This window comes from Thalassophryne amazonica, chromosome 7, assembly GCF_902500255.1.
Source record: "Thalassophryne amazonica chromosome 7, fThaAma1.1, whole genome shotgun sequence".
Taxonomy (NCBI): Eukaryota; Metazoa; Chordata; class Actinopteri; order Batrachoidiformes; family Batrachoididae; genus Thalassophryne; species Thalassophryne amazonica.
In genome coordinates this window covers 31,533,337-31,557,647 of record NC_047109.1, presented here as the reverse complement: position 1 = coordinate 31,557,647, position 24,311 = coordinate 31,533,337, and the positions used below count along the sequence as shown (strand labels likewise).

Here is a 24,311-nt window from a genome sequence, read left to right as displayed (position 1 = left end):
CGTGGCTGTTTCATGTTATTTATTTAATTTGAAATTTTCGCAGAGATGCACTGTGTAAAAGCAGTGGCGCATTTTTTGATTCGAGAGTGCAAACAGCGCCGCATTTGGTTGTTGTGCAATGATTAGCGGTGATGTTTGCAGAGATTTGCAGAGAGGTTTTTTCGCTTAAATGTGGCACAACTGTGTAGCCATAAATGACTGTTCTCCACCCTTCCCTGCTGGCCAGCCGGATATCTGTGCCACATGTCACCAGCAGTTTCCCATCTCCAAGTTCCCGTCAATGACTGACTGGTGGAGTGCCTTCTGTCCTTCTGGGCTGAAGGAGTTGACGTTGAATTCGCAGGTTGTCATGTTCTGTAACAAGGACCTCCTTGCTGGAATGTCCCGTAGTACCCATGAGCAGCCAAAAACTGGGAAATCAACTGAAATATTTTCTCATTTCAGGCCACTCTGTCCAAATCTCTCTGGATTCTCTCCTCCTCCACCAAACACAGAAATGCCCATAACTCTTTGACAGGACCATGGTGTGGTTTTACGCAAATAAAACAACTTGCATGAAAAGAGAGAAAAGTACGGTCATTGTAATGCTGTTACAACTATTTAAAAATGGTGGGTTCGATTCTCGTTTTGGACGCGGTTGGATGTCGCACTCATAACTCATCTGGTGACGACACTCTAATTAGTGGGCGGCAGCCTGTTGACATCACATTTTAGTGTTGGCTCAGCTCACTTGGAGCCTCCCCTGAGCTGATACCAAAAAAGCACCAGGTACTATACCTAATGGAAAAGCAAAAAAAAAACAAAACAAGTAGAGTCGAATCGAGCAGACCCGAGTAGTGCTAGACCTCTATAATGGAAAAGGGTCTTCTTAACAGGACGCCAGTCCATCAGAGGTTACTTTTCCAGCCAACAGCGGTACTTGTTTACAGCTGGATGGACTGGGAAAATGCAGCTTAAGAATCATATCAAAGGACACAGACAAAGGTAGACTGGGGCACAGACCTGCAATCAAATCCCAGGCTATACATTGTTCGCCCAACTCCTATCCCACAGAGCCACATATGCTGAAACTGCTCTGAAATCAATACAGGACATGTGTTATATTATTGTACTTAAAGCAACTGCAGTGCAACTTGTGACAGGGGTTCTGCACTTCCATTTGAGAAACCATTTGGGTTCTGTCCTGCAGAAATTAAAGACAGTACTACTTGAGGAGATTATCAAGTGGATCCTTAAGCTCCATCACTCAGCCAACAAGTGACACTGATAATGAGAACACGTCACTTTACAACAGTGAAATACATAATACACATTTACCCAAATTGAAAAAAAAAAAAAAAACAACTCACAGGCCAAACGTAAAATCTTTAAGGAATCAGCCTAATTTCTAAGTGTGTCTCTACCAAAATGAAGGACAATGTTAACGTCAAACAATACATTTTGGAAGAGAAATTGTTGTGGCCATCCTGTGAGTCAGCCACGTCATCTACGTTCTGATATGTACTGCTTCCCATCGCCTTTGATTGGGGTGCTGGAAAATGGAAAGTGCAGATGTATAAATGACTAAATTGGCTGGCATCCCAGCACTTCTGGCTTCCGGAGAGTGCACAGTCACTCAGAAGAATGGTTGAGATGCGGCTCCCTCCTTACCTCCCGGCTTGCCTCTGTCCTTGCCCATCCGAACAGCCTCCACCATCACTCACAGTCAAGAACACTCACATATACCATAAGGATGTAGAACAAAAACCACAGCAACCTAATGAAAACGCTTCACGAAGCAAAGGAACTTTATATTTTGGAAAATATGTGTGAAGTCATCAAATCTAATTTAAGCAGATTTTACATTGATATAACATATGCTGCAAACATAAGCAATGTTGCACAAAGTCAGTATTTTCAGCAGAATGTTATCTGGAACATGAGAAAGGGGTGTTGTATGACTGAGCGAAGCTGAGTCAAAAACGCCCCCTCACCCTCCAACCCCACTGACAAGAAAATTTTGATGTGCTTCTGTGCTGTCTGTCATGAGGAATATTATGGATCTGTTCTTTTTATTTAGTTATCCTTTTATTTATTTACCCTTAATAACAGAAATGACCAAATTCTTCACTTTGGCTATAAATTAGCCTAACTGGAGAGCCATGAGCAAACAAAATATTGATTTTATGTGACTTACATAAGTTTCAATTAAATGCATTAAATCTTATAGAAAAATAACATTCTATATCTTTAATGATGTTTCAACATTCACATCCAGTTGTTGCAGAAAATTACCTCATCGACATGAGGCCATTGAAAAGATGGGTCATGATTGTCGGTATTTGTTGGAATCCAACAGCGCTGTGACTTGTCACAGATTTATTTTGCAATTATAGAATCTGAAAGTGCAGACAGCACAATGTCCCCAAGGTGGCCTCAGAAATGCATTGCAGATGTTTGCAGATGTTCTGATGTCTAACTGAGCATAATCTCCATTGCACACTGAGACTGCAGCTGACTATGAAATAGTCAGAAGGAGAAGAAACACCTCCAAATCTGAGAACACAGTACTGTGACAGAAGCTTGTAGCTTACTTTCTCTGTCTGGGTTAGAAAGTCAGATGATTCCCCAAATGAAATTCAAGTATTTTAAGATGTTACTTATAAGTGCATGAAAAATGAAACCTGAGATTGAAAGTCAGATGCGCAATATTGAATTTTTGCTGATATGTTGAAAATTTTAAGCGTTTTTTGGCTAATACCGCTGCCAATAATGTATAATACTACTGTTCCGCCCACTGAAGAGCACCAAGTCTCAACTGTACTGAATTGACCTATTACACTTCTTGTGCCAGCCTACTTGGAGAATATTTGATTCTACCCAAAATTGTATGATTTACAAAAGGTACATTTGTGATTACATGACTACAGTTTCCCAAGTCACTGATGAAAACAGGGAAATTAAACTCTGATGACATGTAAATTATGTACTGGCAACCAGTGGTGGGCACAGCTAACCAACTGATTGGTTGACTCATCCATTCTATGTAAAAACCAACATGTTAATGTGAGGTGTGTGTTGGTGTTTACATATAAATATGCTTTTGTAAAATATGTCATTTTATTCACATGTAAAAAAAAAAAAAAAAAAAGATTTATATACTGTATGTAAACACCCAACACACACCTCGCAATAACGTGTTGGTTTTTACATAGAAAGAATGAGTGAACCAATCAGTGTTAGCGGAGGAACATTTTACCCATAATCCCTTTCGTATCTGTCTGTGTTTGTTACAAAACTTCAGAATTAGTGCATTATTTAACATTAAAAGATATATGTTATATTTTAACTTTGTACAAGTGACAGAATTGACATTAATGGCGTTATTCTATCGGTATTAATTTTATTTTTAAATCCAAATCATAAGTCAGCACTGCTTTATTTTCCAAGACCTCCACCTTAAATCGAGGCTGTTACTGAATAGAGAGTTGAGCTTCACTGCTTCTCTCAAATGCGTCTCTGCTGCAAGCTACGTAGTAAACAGGAGCTTATAGCAGGGGGCAGGGCACACAAAGACAGAAGTGCTGACTCATTGCTTGGGTATGTGGTCACCTTTGATGCTACCAGAAGCGATCGTGGTTTTAAAACTCAAAATCAGCTTGTTAGTAGTTCCAAGTGTACCAGAGACAATACTGGAATTTACCGGTTAGCTATAGCTTCCGATAAATTTTTGGGTTGTTTATCGGTTTAGCTTTATAAAAGATAACTTTTCAGTTAGCTGATTATCTGTTATCGAAGCTAACTTTTTGGTTAGTTGTGCCCACCACTGTGTGTGTGTGTGTGTGTGTGTGTGTCCACCAGTCGGAAGATTTAGACGGCTTTCCGTGGCTTTTCAGTCGTGTGACTATCTGAGAAATTGTGGACGAGCTGGGCATGTTATAACATGTCCTGTGAGACTTCAACACGGTGGTGCTTTTGCTGCGCCATCAGCTTCGTGCCGATGAATTTCGCTGCAACTTTTTTCATGGCAAAATCTTCTGTCACAGTGGAATGTGCCGAAAAAGTGCTGATGTCCACCTCTTCCGCAATTTTCGGATAGTCACATGACGGTCCCACATCATCACAGCGTTCACTTTGGAAATAATCCGGTCGTTTCAGCATGTTGATGGCCGACTGGAGCGCGGCTGGCTCTCCATTGTTGTGCGGCCGTCTTTAAACCGGTTGTACCGCTCCTTAATCTGTGTGATGCCCAGAGGATCGTCACTGAAAGCCGTCTGAATAATCCGAATGGTTTCCACCTGGCTGTCGCCCAGTTTCTAGCAAAATTTGATGCAGTTGCGCTGCTCCAGTCGTTCCGCCATTTCCTTGCAAAGAAAAAAACGACGAGAGACTCCACCCATCCTCACACAATGGCTGCTTACAAGCAAATGACGCAACCGACAGGCGTGAAAAAAAATCACGCGCACGAAGGTTCAAGGTTGGCTCATACAAGCACACGTGATTCAAATCCATCAGGTTTTTGCAAAAAATAAAAAGGTCGGATACTTTTCTAATAGACCTTGTATTAATGTGTACCTTAGTAAACACTAGTAGAGTTCCACCTTAGATTTGGAATGTATAATAGAAGATATACCTTACTGAATTTTCAAATCAGTATGATATATGATATGGCTATGATTTGACACAAAGTACAGCAACAGTGAAAATTAAACATTCTTAAACAAAACAGTAATAATACCACACTCATTTTGCACTCATCATAACGTTAGGATACTGATACCTCCAAAAGTATTGGAACACTTGGAATTTCACACATTCTAATTAGTTTATGCCATTTTAAATACAAGAAATACAAAAAAATAAAAAATAAAAACTTCTAAAATTACCTTCCTCAAACTAACTGAAAGCAAATCTCTAAAACTTGATAAAACCTGCAAATAATAATCGGTTTTATTGCCAGTTTTCTTCATACAAGTCAGAAAACATGAACATTTCCAAGTCACCGAATATGTCTTGGACTTCATTTACATCAATTATGAAGAAATACAAATGTTTCTTTCACCAAAACATCAAATCTAGGCTTTCATCTCAGATGTACTGTCTGGTAAATTGTAGCTGAACTATCGGGTGTTTTTTTTTTTTAAATCCTTCCTCTACACCACTTCATCAGGAAGCTGGATTTTATATTTTTAATTCATTTATATCAAGTTGTAGAGATTTGCTTTTAGCTTGAGTTAAGGAAGATAATTTTAGAAAAAAAAATGTATTTGAAATGGAATAAACAAATTAAAATGTGTGAAATTATAAGTGTTCCAATACTCTTGAGGTCAACTGAGAAACACTGAGGAGCAGCATCTTACATCTCATATATAGTGCAGCAGATAAGAGAATATTTAGAGTGGAGTCCTGCAAATGGTGATACAAGCATCAAATTTGGCACAAATAATCCATAGACATGAACTCTTAAAAAAAAACTGACTGGCTATTTGAATTTTCAATAGGCAGCCCAGGGAGGGTTTAACTGAAGAATTACACAGGAGTCAAAATTAAAAGATGCTCCAATCATATAGAAAACTACACCACGTTATTTTCCTGATCTTAAAGATTCCAAAAAGGTATAATTTGGACAATCTGTGGCTGAATGTTATTGAGTTATGAGGTAAAAGGCGCAAAAATAGTGACAACGGTCAGTTTCAGTTTGCACAGGGGTCAAAAGTTAAAGCTGCTCCATTAAATTTTCTCCAGCTGTATTTGTGCTGAATTTGATGATTGTATCACCATTTGAAGGATTGTTTCAGTTATCTGCTGCACTAATAAGCCAACAGAGCATGAACCAGCTGCCATCTGTTAGTTTAAATATATGTACATAAGCCAACCAGAATTAAAGGAGAGATGCTGCTTTTATGCTGCATTTACACATAACGACGACAAGTCATGAATGCCACGAGGTACACATTCTTGGCCGCTGATCACGAATGTGATTATTCGGGGCAGAGGCATCAGGTGTCCTCAGGAACTGCTGCAACCTGTTACCACACGTCACGATTAATGGCATGTTGCCGGAGAATTATCAGGAACCATTACGCACGGTCAAGAATAGTGTTCCGTGTTAGCACGTAACAGCGCATCGTTAAGTTCTGTCACGTTGTGAACGAGGTGAATTGTCTCCACACACACACCCATATTCATCCAACCAAATTCAGATCGCTCCAGTTTTTCAGAAGAACTTTGTGACTGCATGCGTAGTTGGGCTCTGTGCCATGGAGTGGCGCAGAGAGGAGGAGGAGGACAGAGCCAGATGTGTGGCTTCATGCGGCTCTCGTCTGGCACATTTTCCCAAACATCAGGCACATGCAGCAGGTGGAACACCTGCAGGAGCACGCTGAAGAGCACCGAAAATAGACCTTTAGCCGACTTGGTGTCAGCAGACAAACTGAATTGTGCGCACGCTTCTTCCTCCGCCGGACTGGAGGAGGTGCAGAGATGTCTGACTGCACGTGAGTCTCCTCTCGCTCCTCTGGTTCCAGAGGGTCAGACTCGTTCTCCCGCTCATCGGTTACAACAGCAGGTGGAACACCTGCAGGAGCGTCCTGAGGCGCTTCAGCAGGAACTGTGGAACGACATTTGGAGCCGAGTTTAATTGTGCGCACGTGACAGAAAAATGATTCGCTGTGGCGCGCAGTGAAATGTGACGCTGCGTTACAAGTAGTGTCAAAACTTGACAGGTTCCGTGTCACTTCGTAATAATGCGTGACAGTTTGGGCTCCAAGAACCATCACAGGAACCACTACGAACATTGTCACGTTCTATTAAGGATCAATACTCTCAGTTGCGACCTCCACGACGTGAGACGAAATGAGGATGGTGTGTGACATTCGTGGAAGATTTTTTGACAGGCAAAAACATGCTGCACAAATATCAAGAATATCACGTACCAACACGCACTATTAAGAAACCTATTTAGATGCGTTAAGTCACATTAAGAATGTCAGGAATGTGTCACGAATGACAGAAAAATGACATTCGTAACGTGTCTTGCTTATGTGTAAACGCACCTTTAACAACCTGGACCTCATTTCAGGCATAAAATATGGCCGTTTACTCACCAATATAAGTTTGGTGTGATTAGAAGTCCATAGTTCAAACAACGTGTTCCGTTCAAATCTGAAGCAAACATTTTTCTTCTTCTACTAAGGTGGATTAGAACTTTTTATGGTACACAGCACAAACTACTGGACAGGAGGAACATAGCAGTCAATGTGACTCACTGATTTGAAAATGCAGCTCTTTCAACCAGATGTGTGATGCTGTGACATGTCAATCATCTGTGTTCAAATCAGATTCCAGGGGAGTCCAGTGAAACCCCAGCCTCTGCTCTAGCTTCAGTGTTCAAGTGTTCAACATTGGACATTTCCTATTTCATTGTGACTGAGAATGTGGCACTTCCTATTTGAGTGTGAGCTTGCCACTGAGTTCCCGCGAGATTCCATGGGATCTCGTCTGTCAATCCAGGAAGTGTTTGACATTTGAACATTCCCTGTTTTACTGTGGACTTGAATTTTGGCACTTCCTGTTTAGGATGCACTGTAGCATGAGTGAGCTTCGCGGCGCTTTGCTCATATTAGTGTTACTGAGAGGTATGAGGTGGTCTTTGTTTTTCTTCTGAATACACCGTGGGTTACACAAAGGCGGAGATAGTTGTAATATGTTGATCAGAAATTACAAGAATTTGGCTTAAAAGCCGGATTAAAGCCATATTATATTTGGCGACAAACAGCAACCCAGATTGCTTGTGTGTACTGATGTAGGTCATGAAGTGGACTGTAACTGGACGCAGGCGGAGTGACTTTTATACAGGTCGGCACCTGAGGTCACGTCATTTTTATGGCTAAAAATAGCTCTGAATCTGTGTGGATTTTTAGATGCTGACTAATTTTATTTTTATCAGCTACATCAGGACTCACACAAGTTAAAGAGTTGGATGTAAAGTTATGACTCATCATTTTGTAAATAATATTTTAAAAGATAGTGCTGATTGGAGTGAGAAATGCCCTTAACTGTGTAAAGGATTTAAAAGATTTACACATTGGAGTAGATCCTCTTCTAATTCAGAGGAGCCCTGAGACTCTGTTGGAATCTGCAAACAGACAGCTTCACTTACCTTGTATCCAATGAGACCAAACCCTTCACACACCTGTCAACAGTCAATAGCCTCTATGATCCTTTGGGCTTTGCTGCTCCAATAATCATGCAAGACAAAGCACTACCCAGAGAACTGTCATCTGAAGAGAGAGACTGGGACACACCTCTTCGTTCAGAAAAAGAGTCGTTGTAGGTCTCATGCAAAGACTCTTTAAAAGCCCTTGAAGGTGTGCAAATCAAAAGGTGCTATAGTTCAGGTTTGCTAAATGCTATGAAAAGTAATCAACTGTGTATCTTCTCTGATGTGTCTACTGTAGCAGTAGGAGCTGTAGCTTACGTGCGCTTTGTAGACAGTTATGGTTAGTATCATGTAGGTTTTATGATGATAAAGTCTAAACTTGCTCCTCATCCTGCACACATTGTACCATGGTTAGAACTCTCTGTTGCCGTACTTGCGGTCAAAATGTATGAGTTAATCAGAGACGAGTTAGACATAAAAACAGACCATGTAAAGTTTTTCACTAACAGTCATATTGTGTTGGGGTACATACACAACATCTCCAAAAGATTCTACATGTATGTAGCCAACCATGTCACAGGCATCAGCTTATCCACATGACCGGACTAGTGGCATTATGTAGTAAAAGTAAGCCCCTTCAGCTGCTCCCTTGTTTGCACTCGGGGTTGCCACAGGAAATCCAAGGTGGATCTGCATGTTGAATTGGCACAGGTTTTACGCCGGATGCCCTTCCTGACGCAACTCCACATTACATGGAGAAATGTGGCAGGGGTGGGATTTGAACCCAGAACCTTCCGAACTGAAACCAAGCGCATTAACCACTTGGCCACCACCCCTGCTAGTGGCATTATGTAGCAACGGAGTTAAATCCGGCTGACAAAGTGACTAGATCTATTCCAGCCGCTGAACCCTGCCCTCATAAGTCACAGAAAGACAATCTGCAAGCACAAGTTGAACCTGAAAAGGACAAAGAAATATGTTCAGAAGTCAAAACACTGTTAACAGCAGTATCAGAGGCACATCTAAGATCAGACTCTTCAAAAGATTCTCAAACTAGACAAAACTACACAGAGCCAAATGTATTCATGTTGCTGCGTCTTTCAAACATCCAAACAGACAAAAGGGATGGAAAAGTCTCAAAGAATGTACAAATATGAAGGAACTCACTCAAGCTGAAAACTTTGTCATTCATTCAGTCCAACGGGAAGCATACAAAGAGACATTCAAGAAGATAAAAAGAAGGAAAACAGACAAACGGCAAAACAAAATAAATAAATAAATAAATTATACACTGTGGACAAAGATGGACTATCTGGAGTTGGTGGATGTCTCTACTGTGCCGACCTCACAATGAAAAGCTCCCAATGATTAACCCTTCTGCCGGCCACGTTGCCACTCTTCTTGTAAGACACAACCACAAACGCTCAGCTCGACACATTACGGAAGGAGCTGTTCGTAGTGCTGGATTCTGGGTAGTTGGAGGTAAATGACTTGTGTCTTCTATCATACAAAACTGTGTCACCTGCCACAAACTGCGAGGCAAAATGCAAACCCAGAAAATGGCAGACTTGCCCACAGACCCTGCAAACACTGAGCCTCCTACCCACAGTAGTACAACCCCAATTCCAATGACGTTGGGACGTTTTGTAAAATGTAAATAAAAACAGAATACAATGATTTGCAAATCTTCAACCTATATTCAATTGAATACACCACAAAGACAAGATATTTAATGTTCAAACTGATAGACTTTTTGTTTTTTGTGCAAATATCTGCTCATATCTGCTCATTTTGAAATGGATGCCTGCAACACGTTTCAAAAAAGTTGGGACAGGGCAACAAAAGACTGGGAAAGTTGATGAATGCTCAAAGAACACCTAAGTGGAAACACGTGAGTGTCATGACTGGGTATAAAAAGAGCATCCCCAAAAGGCTCAGCCATTCACAAGCAAAGATGGGGCGAGAATCACCACTTTGTGAACACCTGCATGAAAAAATAGTCCAACAGTTTAAGAAAAATGTTTCTAAATGTTCTGGAGAACTTTCTACACATAAGCGGCAAGGCTGAAAACCAACATTGAATGCCCGTGACCTTCGATCCCTCAGGCGGCACTGCATTAAAAACCAACATCACTGTGTAAAGGATCTTACCTCATGGGCTCAGGAACACTTCAGATAACCATTGTCAGTTAACACAGTTCGTCACTACATCTACAAGTGCAAGTTAAAACTCTACCATGCAAAGTGAAAGCCATACATCAACAACATCCAGAAACGCCCCCGCCTTCTCTGGGCCTGAGCTCATTTGAAATGGACAGACGCAAAGTGGAAAAATGTGCTGTGGTCTGACGAGTCCATATTTCAAATTGTTTTTGGAAATCATGGACGTCGTGTCGTCCGGATAAAAGAGGAATAAGACCATCCAGATTGTTACCAGCGCAAAGGTCAAAAGCCAGCATCTGTGATCGTATGAGGGTGTGTTAGTGCCCATGGCATGGGCAATTTACACATCTGTGATGTCACCATCAATGCTGAAAGGTACATCAAGGTTTTGGAGCAACACAAGCTGCCATCTAAGCAAAGTCTTTTCAGGGACGTCCCTGCTTATTTCAGCAAGACAATGCCAAGCCACATTCTGCATGTGTTACAACAATGTGGCTTCATAATAAAAGACCAGTACTAGACTGGCCTGCCTACAGTCAAGACCTGTTGCCCATTGAAAATGTGTGGCACATTACGAAGCGCAAAATACGAGACCCTGGACTGTTGAATAACTGAAGTCGTACATCAAGCAAGAATGGGCAAGAATTCCACCTACAAAGCTTCAACAATTAGTGTCCTCAGTTCCCAAATGCTTATTGAGTGTTGTTAGAAGGAAAGGTGATGTAAACATACCACTGTCCCAGCTTTTTTTAAATGTGTTGCAGGCATCCATTTCAAAATTAACAAATATTTGCACAAAAACAATAAAGTTTATCAGTTTGAACATTAAATATCTTGTCTTTGTGGTGTATTCAATTGAATATAGGAACAGGATTTGCAAATCATTGTATTCATGTATATATACAATGTCCCAACTTCATTGGAATTGGGTTTATATATATATACACACACAGACGTTGCACTGGAATACGAATTAAACAACTGCAAATTATAGAAGACAATACTCATGCGGCCGAGGATGTTTTAGCACTGTGTTAAATTTTAAGCTTTCATCAGGCAATACTGGTATTTTCCTGATATAATTGTGCATTCCTAATTGAAAGGATAACTGGAGCAGTAACAGCAGTAATGTAACCATTTCTTCAGACTATTGAAGTGAAGACAGATGTGAGTCAGACGGCCCTTCAATTACCGGTTGATGCACCCCTCACCTGTGGACACACACCCACTGGACAGTGACCTCAAGAAGAAGATCACGAATACACAAAAGGCTAAAAATGAGTTTCCCTCACAGGAACAATTCTGAAGATGCTCAAAGTACAATCATTGTGGAAGGAAGCCAGCTGAAGTGGTTGGAACACATGATGAGGATGCCTCTATCCGAATGTTTGCAACGCACATTCATCCAGGAAGAGAACATGAGGTGGACCCAGAATACAAAGAAAAGTTTAATTATCACTAACCTGGGAACATCTTTGTTTCTCCCTGGAGGAGCTGGAGAGTACTTCTGTACAGAGGAGCCTAAATGCTTCCTTAATTAACCTGCTGCCTTTGCAACCAAACCCTTGATACAGCATGCATTAGAGAAAGAAATTAACACTAATGCTACCTCCGTTTTTGCCAACATTTGAACAAGATAGTGGCTCACTCCTGCAATGACTCATAACAATTACAGAGTTCATATAAGTTCAAAATACCAGCACTAATATGAGTATTCACTCATCAGTATGAGAGCCACTTGAGCAAAGATCTTGACTTTGTATCCAGTTGACCAGAACTCCACTGTGCTACGATCTCAGTGTTTCCAGCAATAACCTCAGTGTGGATTTCAAACAAGCTAAATGGTAAATGGACTGCATTTATATAGCGCTTTTCCAACTGTATCAGAGGCTCAAAGTACTTTACAATTATGCCTCACATTCACCCATTCACAGAGACACACTCACACACCGATGTCAGGGTGCTACCATGCAAGGTGCTCACTACACACCAGGAACAACCAGGGGATTAAGGACCTTGCGCAAGGGTCCTGAGTGTTTTTTCCGGTCAGGCTGGGCTTTGAACCGAGGATCCTCCGGTCTGAAGCTCTACGCTGACCCACTAGACCATGGGTCTTCAACTCCCATCTTCGAGGGCCAGTGTCCTGCAACTTTTAGATGTGTCACTGCTTCAACACACCTGAGTTAATTAATGAGGTTATTAGCAGCACTCTGGACAACCTGACTGCATACTGAGGAGGTAATTCAGCCATTTGACTCAGTTGTGCTGGACCAGGGACACATCTAAAAGTTGCAGGACACCGGCCCTCGAAGATGGGAGTTGAAAACGCCTGCACTAGACCACCACCTCACCTTGAGACTACATTTAACATTTCTTCACTCATACCTCTATCGTCTATAGCAGGGGTGGGCAACCTGTTCCAGAAAGAGCCATGGGGGTGCAGGTTTTCTTTGCAGCCACTGACTCCACCAGGTGATTTTACTGATTAATATCACTTTGAGCAGATGGAATCAGTTAATCAGTGAAATCACCTGGTGGAGTCAGTGGCTGCAAAGAAAACCTGCACCCTCATGGCTCTTTCTGGAACAGGTTGCCCACCCCTGGTCTATAGACTTCTGGTCATACATACACTCATGGTGGACAGAAATGCCACAGCTTTCAATAATTAGAACGGCAACAATTAATTATTAATCAACGCTTAAATTACTCAACAACCATTTTGATAATCGATTCATCATTTTGAGTCTTTTTTTCATTCAAATTCTTTGATTTCTGCTTCTTAAAGGTGAATATTTTGTTGTATTTTGCTAGCTGACATCAAGACAAGACATCTGAAAGCATCAACATCTTGGGCTCTGGATCACATTGACAGTTTAACCATTATTGACATTTTATGGACAAAACAACTAATCAACAAATTGAGAAAATAATGTATTTATTAATCAGTTATGAAAATAATTGTTTGTTGCAGCCCTATCAATGATTTCTTTGAAATGTTCTCTTTTTGGGACAGAATGATTTCAGAACATATATCTGCAACAAAAAAAAAAAAAAATCTCACAAGAACTTGGTGCACAGGTTTGAAGTCTTCTAGGTCTTCTAAAATCAACAAAAACACAAATAAACCCACTTTAATTTCAAAAGTAACTTGTGCAAGCCTCCTATTTTACTGTTAGTGACCATGATTGGTTGTAGCCGGTACCTTCTTGGTGCCAACATACACAAGGTTTACTTTGCAACAATCACTGGAAAGACCCACACAGAGAATGGCCCAGGCCCCACCACACAGATCTGATACAGAGGGTCATAGATTTACACAATGAATGGAATGTCTATTGGAGCCATTTCTAAACATCTGCAGATTCACTGGGGAGGTGTAGCCACTTCGCCAAGGTCCGGAAGAAAACACAAATCACCACCCTCGGTTGACAGAAAATTGGGTTGAATGTTCAGGGAAAACAAACAAACAACCGTATTCAGTCCAGTGAATTTTACATCACCAACGACTGAGAGGCTGTCTAAGAAAGAAGTCACTCCTCTAAAATTAACATCTTGCAGCTGACCGCATCACAAAAGAGAGAACAAATTACAGTCAAATTAAAAAAAGATTGAGTTATTTGAGGAGGTCATGGTCTAAAGGTCAAACGAGTGGATTTGAGACCAGAAAACCCTTGGTTCAAATGCTTGTCAGAGCAGAAAATCATAAACAGCCCTTGGGCAAGATCCTGAATACCAAAGTTATTCCCTGTGTGCAGTTGAGTGCCTTGCATAGCACAATGCTGACATTGGTGTGTGTGTGTGTATATAAATAGCTTAATGTGAGGCATCACTGTAAAGTACTTTGAGCAGCGCCAGCTACAGATGGGATAGTTGACATCCAGATTTGAAGTTGGTTATGAAATGGGTGAAACAGGCTAAAATTAAGCTTTAGGAATGTCCTGAACTCAATCCTGTTGGATTTATCTAGAGAGTCCAACAAATATAGAAAAGCTAACAATTCTGCCAAGAACAGTGACCAAATATACAACCACAATTTTGATAGAAAGGTGTTGATGGCTGCCACATGCATGTGGTCAAGGTGAAACTTGTCAAGGTTATAATTTTAACCCAGAGTTTAAAAAAAAAGACGTGCACCAATTTCTCATTATTTTCATTATAGATGGACCATACATTGTTCAATCACTCTGCCCCAGAAAAAAACAATTCAAAGAAATCATTGAGTGCTAAGTGTTGACACAACATTTGCCTTTATGGGTGCATGAAAACGTTTGGCCACAACTGTACACGCACCCCATTACTTTGCAGTACTCATCTTGTACTTTCATATCAGACACCAACTGCATTTTGTTGTTTTGTTTTGTTGGCCACTGTGCTTATACACTGAAAAGATTTTGGAGTAATGTTTGCTTGAAAAAACTTGAAATTCCAAGTAAATTTTACAAGGGGAATTCTTAAGTAAATTTTACTTATATTTTTTTTTTCCAAAAAAAAAAAAAAAAAATAACTCAGGTGACATTTACTAGTAATTATCATTTTAATATTTGTATTGAATTTTACTCTGTCTTTATTCATAAAAAGTAAAACTTTTCAGCTGTTCCCCTGGTTTTCACAGCAGATCCAGATTGGATCTGCACGTTGAGTTGGCACTGACAATGGATGCCCTTCCTGATGGACCTCCACATTACATGGAGAAATGTGGCAGGGGTAGGGTTTGAACCGGGAACCATCTGCACTGAAGCAAAGTGCACTAACCGCTTGCCCACCACCCCTGCACTGAGTTTTAAGTCCCTTTGGCTGCCCTTGTTTTCACACGGAGTCGCCACAGCAGATCTTGGATCATTAGTTCATGAATGTGTTTATTATAAAACAACCATTGATGCATCCTGATGCATCTTTTTTTAAACAGAATTTCTTTTGTCTCACTGACAATTTAAGTATTTTTTAATAATCCATTGAAGGCAGAGGTGTGGCCAAGTGGTTAGTGCACTTGGCTTCAGTGCAGATGGTGCCCGGTTCAAACCCCGCCCCTGCCGCATTTCTCCATGTAATGTGGCGGCCCATCAGGAAGGGCACCAGTGTAGAATTACTGTCAAATCAACATACAGATCCAAACTGGATCTGTTGTGGCAACCTTGAGTGAAAACAAGGGGAACAGCTGAGAAGTTTTACTTTTTATGAATAAAGACAGAGTAAAATTCAATGAAAATATTCAACTGATAATTGCTAGTAAATGTTACTTGAGTTATTCTTTTAGAAAAACTAATATATGCAAGTAAAATTTACTTAAGAATTCTTCTTGTAAAATTTACTTGGAATTTCTGAGTGAAAAAACTTGCCAGGGTTTTTTGCAAGTAAATATCATTCCAGATTGTTTTCAGTGTAACAATGAAAAATAAAACTGAGTCTGAACCAAAGCTTCACACCTGCTCTGAGGAGCTGATATGGGATCCTTCCAGTAAAACCTGTACTGAACTCTCCATCCACTGAAACTCTGGATTTACAGACACCTCAACACATCTAGTCTCAGAGGGATGACATGGGACAAGAAGCTGGATGAAACAGCCTTTGAAAATGATCTTATCCTGGTAAACATCTGCGGAGAATCACCTCAGCTCGGCAGCTAGAAGGTGGAACAACCACAAAGGTGAGCTCAATGTAATCAAAGCCTGACACAAATAATGAGTATCAATGCTTTTAAAATATGTTTCACCTTTTTTTAAGTTCTGGGTTGAAATGAAAGCTGATCATATGACTGATGATTCCAAATAGGCCCGTCTTTAACTGAAGAATATTTCAAGTACAGCTCAACTTTAGGCCCTAAAATTGCATTTCTGACTGACTTCAGCACGTAACAGGTGTATTATGGGCACATTGAAATCTATCAAAAAAATGAAGTGATGCAGCCTAACATGTACAATGCTGCTGAAGTGTTCTGTTTGCTTGACAAAAATAATCAAGCCCTTTGGCTTTTGTGTGCTTCCATTGGTTGAAGACATCACAGTTAGAATGCTTTAGACAAAATTTTATAGGTAGATTTTAAGAAACGTAAAATAAGTTTATGAACAGCAGGTCGTCCTAAAAAAAAAAAAAAAAAAAAAAAAAAGACTACTGAGGAAAACTACCCAAGCACCCAGGGCAAAGGTCAATGAACAGGTTTCAGTGGCTGCGACTGGAGAGACACACAGCGCTGATGTTGTGTCAACAATTTTCACCAGACACTGAGGGGAAAAATATGACACGTTTTACGCAAATAACCAGGCTCGTTCTCGGTGTCACTCCACCAGAAGATGTTACTTGGTGAAGCAACATATAAAATTTTATGGAGCCAAACAGTCCTTCCAACCACAGGCACTCAGGCTTGGAAATACCTCCAGAGTTGTTGTGGGTGTCTTTGTAACTTCCCTCATCAGGCTGCTTCATTGTTTGGAGGTGACAGATTGAACATCTTGTGCCCTGCTCTGTTCAACTCTAGATGATGGATTTAAGTGAACTCCAATGCATATGTAACACCAGAAAGAAATTCTAGATTTTCAAATCTGCTCCCTTATCAGTAAAAAAAAAAAAAAGAGTGAACGCCACATCTGGACTTGAAAAGACAAAATGCTATATTTACTTAATTCAGTTATGACATTCAGCTGCACAAAACGTGGTTGCTATTTCTCACAACTTGTTACAATTAATTGCAAATATTTTGTATTTAAAACATTATGTCGGAGGGCATCAGTTAGCATTTCATCTCAGAGTGTGGATGTAAGAAATGAAAGAAAAAGAATTCTCAGCAGCTAGCTGTCCATTCACTTTTGGTCTCTAGCTATTGAGGACAGCACAAAGACGCCGTGTAAAGTTTTCACCTTGAATGTAATTATGCTCAAATTAAAGCAGACAGTCTGCATTATGGGTTCATCATTTGCTTTCACCTCAATATAACCACATTACAAACTATGAGTCTTTATTTCAGAGCTTAATTTAGAAGCAACACACTGGAGTCTAGACAGTGGGGTGTTTTTCTCTCCAAGATGTTAGAAATCCACATAATCTTAAAATTGCCAGGAATGGATCTGATACTACCGATAGAGAAGTTATTCTTCTTCACACCAAACAAAAGAGCAGTAACAAGGTAGTTAAATGCTAAACAGGAGGCTAACTAGAGATCTGTAATCAAGTTGACAAAATTATACTCCCCTCTGTGCCATATCAGTCTTGGGTACTTGGTCTGTTCAGAGGATCATTGCGTTACATGGTAAATGGGCTGCATTTATATTGTGCTTTTTCCATCTGCATCAGATGCTCAAAGCACTTTACAATTGCACCTCACATTCAACCATACATGCCAATGTCAAGGTGCTGCCATGCAAGGCGCTGACTACGCACTGGGAGCAACTTGGGAATTAAGGACCTTGCCCAAGGGCCCTTAGTGATTTTTCAGTCAGGCTGGAATTTGAACTAAGGATCCTCTGATCTCAAGCCCAACGCTTAACCACTAGACCATCAACTGTCTGCTGATTCCACAGGTTTGACTTTATACCATTTGAATGGGAACTTGGGGACACTCAGATGAGAAGTATCACTTGCGTTGTGAGGGAACCTCAGCTTCGACTTTCTGGCCATGTGGTACGTTTGTCTGTGCACAATCCAGCACACAGCTGCCTCAACACTGAGGACCCCAGCAACTCGAGAAGGTCAAGGCGATGTAAACAGACAGGGTTACTTTTGAGAGATGAGAATAGTTTAGGTGTCAGCTTGAATGGTTGCCATCCAAGACAACAGAGTGGTATGGTAGTGTGGTAGATCTGGTGACTGGCAGCTCCAGCACATGCTCCCAGACGTACCACAGCGTAAAATCTCACCGAAACTGACCAAACAGTTTAGGGGGAGTTGCACTTCCAAGAGTCATGGGCAAAATAGTTTTTCAGGGACTATAAATATCACTAAACCATTTGGGCTGGTTTTATGAAGGTTCCACAGAAAGCACCGATAGAATTTTGCCAGAAAATAGATGCCAGTTCTCAAGTCAAACTGGAGCTGGTTTCACAGCAAGATGATTCCTGCACAGTCTTACTTCCTGAAAACTCTTTCTGCTACATGAAACCGTGACTCTGTGGTCCACTCCTCCGGTTTCAGCTGTCCTCCCTCATTCTCTCTCTCTCTCTGTTTTCTAACAAGCTGGCCTCCTGTCTTTCCCAAGGAGCAGCATATGGCCCAGCAGAAAACCTCACCACATGTCCACGACAGGCTCTCACAGATGGCCAACTGCATGTTGGTGTCCTCGCTTTCCGTTTTTTGTCATCCTCCCCTGGTTCTCACAATCCACGTCCTCTGGGGCTGGAAAAACAAGTGAGTTTCAAATGTGCCTGAAGTGGGACAACACTGTGTGGAGAGAGAGCAGAAATGCTGCAGCAGAGCATCCAGTCCACGAGAGCAGGAAACATCAGCACCACTACAGAAATGCTACCTATTAGCACAGAGGGGATGACGATGCTGGTGATGGAGGGAGGGCTCATGATGCTGACATCTGAGCCCAGACTTTGTTGTAAAATCTGCAGATAAGGATATGGACATCCCCCCGCACTCCCCGCACCCCAAAGTACGCTCCATTACACATATTTCTCCTGCCTCTACTTCCTCTCTCAACTAGTTTTTCTCATCACATCCTCACCATAGACACAAACCGAGAGCCAGCTGGGTCTTCTAGTTTCGAGAGCGCCCCCCCCATCCCAACAAAACACACACAGACAAACACACACACCAAGCACTAATATACACACCGTGCATGCTTGACACTATATGTCATATCTGGCAACATCACTGCACAGCTACACATTGCTTGACAGTGTGTTACATGTGTGTGACATCTCCGCTATTCACTAATTGCCCCAAACGCACATATATACACACACACACACACTGATGTATCTGAAGCAAGAGAAGGGGAGGGGTGTATGGCAGTGGATGCAGGACAAAACATGCTCCATTCCGAGCCTTGCTCTTACCTTCCAGGAGGAATCAGCTCACCTGGGTGCCTCTGAGGAGCAGACACAACGCATTCGGGCCAAGCTCTCTCCCTGCAAATCACCTCAAAACATCTCCCTCCCTCGCTGCCTCTCTCTCTCTCTTCCCCTCTCTTCCGCAACCATCGCAAGCTGAAAATGATGAGAATGTACTACAAACACGGGGGAGTGAAATTCGAAGTGGCGGGAGGGTGGGAGGGGAAAGGCGGCAGCATATCTGGCAGACAGCCCAGGAAGACTGCGAGAGGGTGCAACAATCAAACTGAAGTGAAAGTGTCTGCAGCTTTTCTACCTGCTGGGAGATCCCAAAACCCAAGAGGGCCCCCTGTTCAGCTGAGATGGTATAGGCCAGAGGAGAAGCAAACTGTCTGCAGCAGCAGCAGCTCAGGCTACAGGGAAACAGCCAGTGTAAGAATCCGTGTGAATCAGAGGTGAGCCCAGATGATCTGTGTTCATCTGAAGCAGTCTGTGTGCCTTTCCAGCCTGCAGCACTTCACATGACACGGGAAAGCGGGCTGTGTGAAAATGACAAAGCAGTAACTGCAGCAGCAACAGTCAACCACAAACTCTCACCAATTACTGCTGAGCATTTAGTTAAAAATAACTTGAATTCTTGATGTAGGAACAGAACACACACATACACAAAAAAAACAACCTTTAAAATCAGTGTCCACCCACTCACACCACACATTCATGTTTCACTGCTCGATCTCACCTTTGGGTCAAAAACTGCATTGCCCAACTAAATATATTATTTAAAACAAACAAACAATAAAATACGTATGTCCTTTTATTTTGAGTACCTCCCCAAGCACTGTCACCCCGAAGGGGAACTTAAAAAAGAACTCCAGAATTTTACAGAACCAGCCTCCTCAGTGGAAGTCGCATTACAATTATTCAGTGGTGAGCAAAGCCAGTGAGAAGAGTGAGGCTAAGGTAAGTAGCTAACTTCACATATGGCTGTTTTAAAAGGGTTCCTCTTCATGATACTGACACTTCTAATGACCCTTTTGCATGTTCAATGATGACAACCAGTTTTTTTTTGTTTTTTTTATAAAAAAGGGGAGGTGATGGTCTAGTGGTTAAAGTGTTGGGCTTGAGACCAGAAGATCCTCTGTTCAAATACCAGCCAGACTGGAAAATCACTAAGGGTCCTTGGGTAAGTTCCTTAATCCCCTAGTTGCTCCAGGTGTGTATTGAGAGCCTTGTATGGCAGCACCTTCACATCAGGGTGAATGTGAGGCATTATTTGTAAAGCGCTTTGAGCGTCTGATGCAGATGGAACAGCGCTATATAAAATGCTGTCCATTTACCATTTATCATAACAACTAATAAAAGTGTGTTTAAGACACTCCATGTTGCTTCCATGTTCTTATAGACTTCTCAGGGGGAAAACAAAGTAGAAGTCTTTTCAATTGTTGCTTTGTGGTCTTGGATGTGTTCTCTGGGTTGTTGTCATGCTGAAAACCAAAGACTTTCACCCTCAAACAGATGAGATCATTACACCGCTGCCTCTCACCATGTGCATCCTCTCCCACTGTGGCTGGAGTGTTCAATGTGGGGTGTCTGTCATGACTAGGGGCTCCCTGTGTCGCTGAAGGGGCCTTACTGCCATTATAACACATCTTATTAAATATACATTACATGTAATCCTCTCCCACACACATCAACGCACAAGTACACTCAAGCTACTCACATTTACTCAGGATGATACTCACAACAAGCGCTAAATTTAAGGAGCCCTGTCTGATGTTTTTGTCACAAATTCCTTTTTTATACTATTATTGTCATTTTTATCTGTATATAATTGCTTATTGTTTTCTTTGTTATGAATTAAAATGAGAAATGAATGCTGACAAGAAAGTGTGTGTGTGTGGGGGGGGGCAGGGGGGGGGTCCTAAGTACTTTTACGCTATGATTGCTACAGTGTATCCAGAAAGTGCTTCACTTTTTCCACATTTTGTTGTTACAGCCTTATTCCAAAATGGAGTAAATTAATTTCTTCCCCTCAAAATTCTACACACAACACCCAAAAATGACAACATGATTTTTCTTCTTCAAATCTATCAAACATAAAAACCTAAGAAATCACATGTACATAAATACTCTCACCCTTTGCTCAATACTTTGTTGAGGCACCTTTGGCAGCGTCTCCTTGAATATGATGCCACAAGCTTTGCTCACCTATCTTTGGGCAATGTTGTCCATTTGTCTTTGCAGCACCTCTCAAGCTCTATCAGGTTGGATGGGGAGCGTCAGTGCACAGCCATTTTCAGATCTCTTCAAAGATGTTCAATCAGAGTCAGGTGTGGGCTCTGGCTGGGCCACTCAAGGACATTCACAGAGTTGTCATGAAGTCACTCCTTTGATATCTTGGCTAAGGGCTTTGGGTCATTATCCTGCTGAAAGATGAACCATCACCCCGTCTGAGGTCAAGAGCGCTCTGGAGCAGGTTTTCATCCAGGATGTCTCTGTACATTGCTGCATTCATCTTTCCCTCAATCCTGACTAGTCTCCCAGTTCCTGCTGCTGAAAAACATCCCCACAGCATGATGCTGCCACCACCATGCTTCACTGTAGGGATGATGTCTGGCATTGACACCAAAGAACTCAATGTTTGTCTCATCAGACTAAAGAATTTTGTTTTTCATGGTATGAGTTGTTCAAAGTGCCTTTTGGCACACTCCAGGTGGGCTGTCATGTGCTTTTTTACTAAGGAGTGGCTTTTGTTTGGCCACTCTACCATACAGGCCCGTTTCTTGGTTTGCTGCAGAGATGGTTGCCCATCTGGAAGGTTCTCCTCTCTCCACAGAGGAATGTTGGAACTCTGACAGAATGACCATCGAGTTCTTGGTCACCTCCCTGACAAAGGTCCTTCTCCCTCGATCGCTCAGTTTAGACGGGCGCCCAGCTCCAGGAAGAGTCCTGATGGATCCCAACTTCTTCCATTTATGGATGATTGAGGCCACTGTGCTCATTGGGACCTTCAAAGCAGCAGAAATGTTTCTGTACCCTTCCCCAGATTTGTGCCTCCAGACAATCTTGTCTCAGAGATCAATAGACAATTCTTTTGACTTCATGCTTGATTTTGGCTCTGACATGCACTGTCAACTGTGGGACCTTATATGTAGACAGGTGTGTGTCTTTCCAAATCATGTCTAATCAACTGGATTTACCGCAGATGGACTCCAATTAAAATGTAGAAGCATCTCAAGGATGATCAGTGGAAACAGGAGGCACCTGAGCTCAACTTTGAGCTTCATGGCAAAGGTGTTGTGTGGGCCGCCAGAAGAGGAGGTACTGCTGGCCCACCACCAGAGGGCGCCCTGCCTGAAGTGCGGGCTTCAGGCACGAGAGGGCGCTGCCGCCACGGACACAGCCGGTGACAGCTGTTACTCATTACTTCCTGACAGCTGTCACTCATTCTTCATCATCTCACTCCATAAAACCCAGACGTCATCTCCACCTCATCGCCGAGATATCGTACTTCATTGAAGGTAATATCCTCAGCCGTTTTGTGTTACAATATATCTGTATATTGTGAGTGTTTGCAGGAGTACCGGTTCCTCTTTCTGTGGAAGCTGAGTGAGTGCAGGACTGCACTCTTTTCCCCTGAGGAATCACTGCGGTACTCATCACATATTGAGTGAGAGGTGGAGGTGGCATTCCCACCGTTGTTGTTACTGGGTGTGCACACACCCACACTTGACTGTCTTTGTTCTCGCCAGCAGTACCAGATCCGACAGTCGGAGACGGTGATCACCTGGGAATTCGGGACTTGGCGGCTCCAGTATTCACCAGGTTCGGTGGTGGCGGAAATCGTGTGGTTCCGGCCCTTCTCAGGACAGACGTCTTCTATCCTCGAGCCTGCCCACACGTCACCTTTGTAATTTGACTGTAATCATATTCTGAGATTGTCTGTATATTCGTTGTGCACATTTCACAACATTAAATTGTTACTTTTTGGCTCATCTATTGACCGTTCATTTGCGCCCCCTGTTGTGGGTCCGTGTCACTACACTTTCACAACAAAAGGTTGTAAATGTTTATGTACATGTGATTTCTTAGTGTTTTATTTTTAATACATTTGTAAAAACTTGTAAAAAATGTTTTTTTTTTTTTCACATTGTCATTACGGGGTACTCTGTGTAGAATTATGAGGGAAAAAATGAATTTACTCCATTTTGGAATAAGGGCCATAACAAATTGTGGAAAAAGTGGAGCGCTGTGAATACTTTCCAGATGCACTGTATCTTATGGGCTAACACCCCAACTTTATGAACAATACAAAAATGGGCAACCCCTAAGTAATTGAACAACTAAATATAAGAATTATTGAAAATCATCACTTTCGCAGTCTGCTTTCTTTAGACAAGTCAGGATACATACACAATTATTTCCAAGTAACTGAATATGTCTTGAACTTCATTTACATCCATCTTTAAGAAATACAAACATATGGTACTGGATGGTAAATTTGTCTGAAGGAGGCGCTTAACAAAAACTGAGTGACTGTTGAATCACCTTGTTATTTCTTCTGTTTTTCTTGTTGCTAAACACTGATAAATTATACTGTATTTGTATTTCTGCCACCTGATTCATTTTTTTCTCTCTCTTTAAGGTGTGGCTCCATCCAGAGATGGGTGTGGTGTCTTTTTCTGCAGGCCTTCCGTCCTGTGCACTGACATGGACTCCCAAAATCTCCCAAAATTTCCTGTAGTGTCTATTGTGTCTATAGCATGGCCGAAGCAGAGGGTCACCCCTTTCAGTCTGGTCTGCTTGAGGTTTCTTCCTCAAGTCATCAGCGGGAGTTTTTCCTTACCACAGTTTTTTTTATCAATATATTGACATATGTCGACATGTCATAATATATTATATGTGCCCGTAGGGGGTAAGCCCAGTGAACCCTGACATCCAGCTACTGGTCGTTAACACCTCACCAACACCCCCCTCCCCAAACAGCGCAGTTCTGACTGTGGGGAGAAGAGGCGCCAGAACCC

At 41.8% G+C, this 24,311-nt stretch overlaps 1 protein-coding gene across 3 annotated transcripts in view; it reads right to left on the bottom strand.

Moving 5' to 3' along the window:
- The window catches only part of cdk14 (cyclin-dependent kinase 14), a 715,009-nt gene that overhangs the window by 545,847 nt on the left and 144,851 nt on the right, over positions 1-24,311 (bottom strand). The window contains exon 1 of one of the 3 annotated variants that reach the window (XM_034173977.1): positions 19,294-19,454. The exons of the other annotated variants lie outside the window; for them this stretch is intronic. The gene's annotated coding sequence lies outside the window, so the exon portion shown is untranslated. Of the gene's footprint in view, positions 1-19,293; positions 19,455-24,311 lie in introns of those variants that run through there. 3 annotated transcript variants of the gene reach the window in all.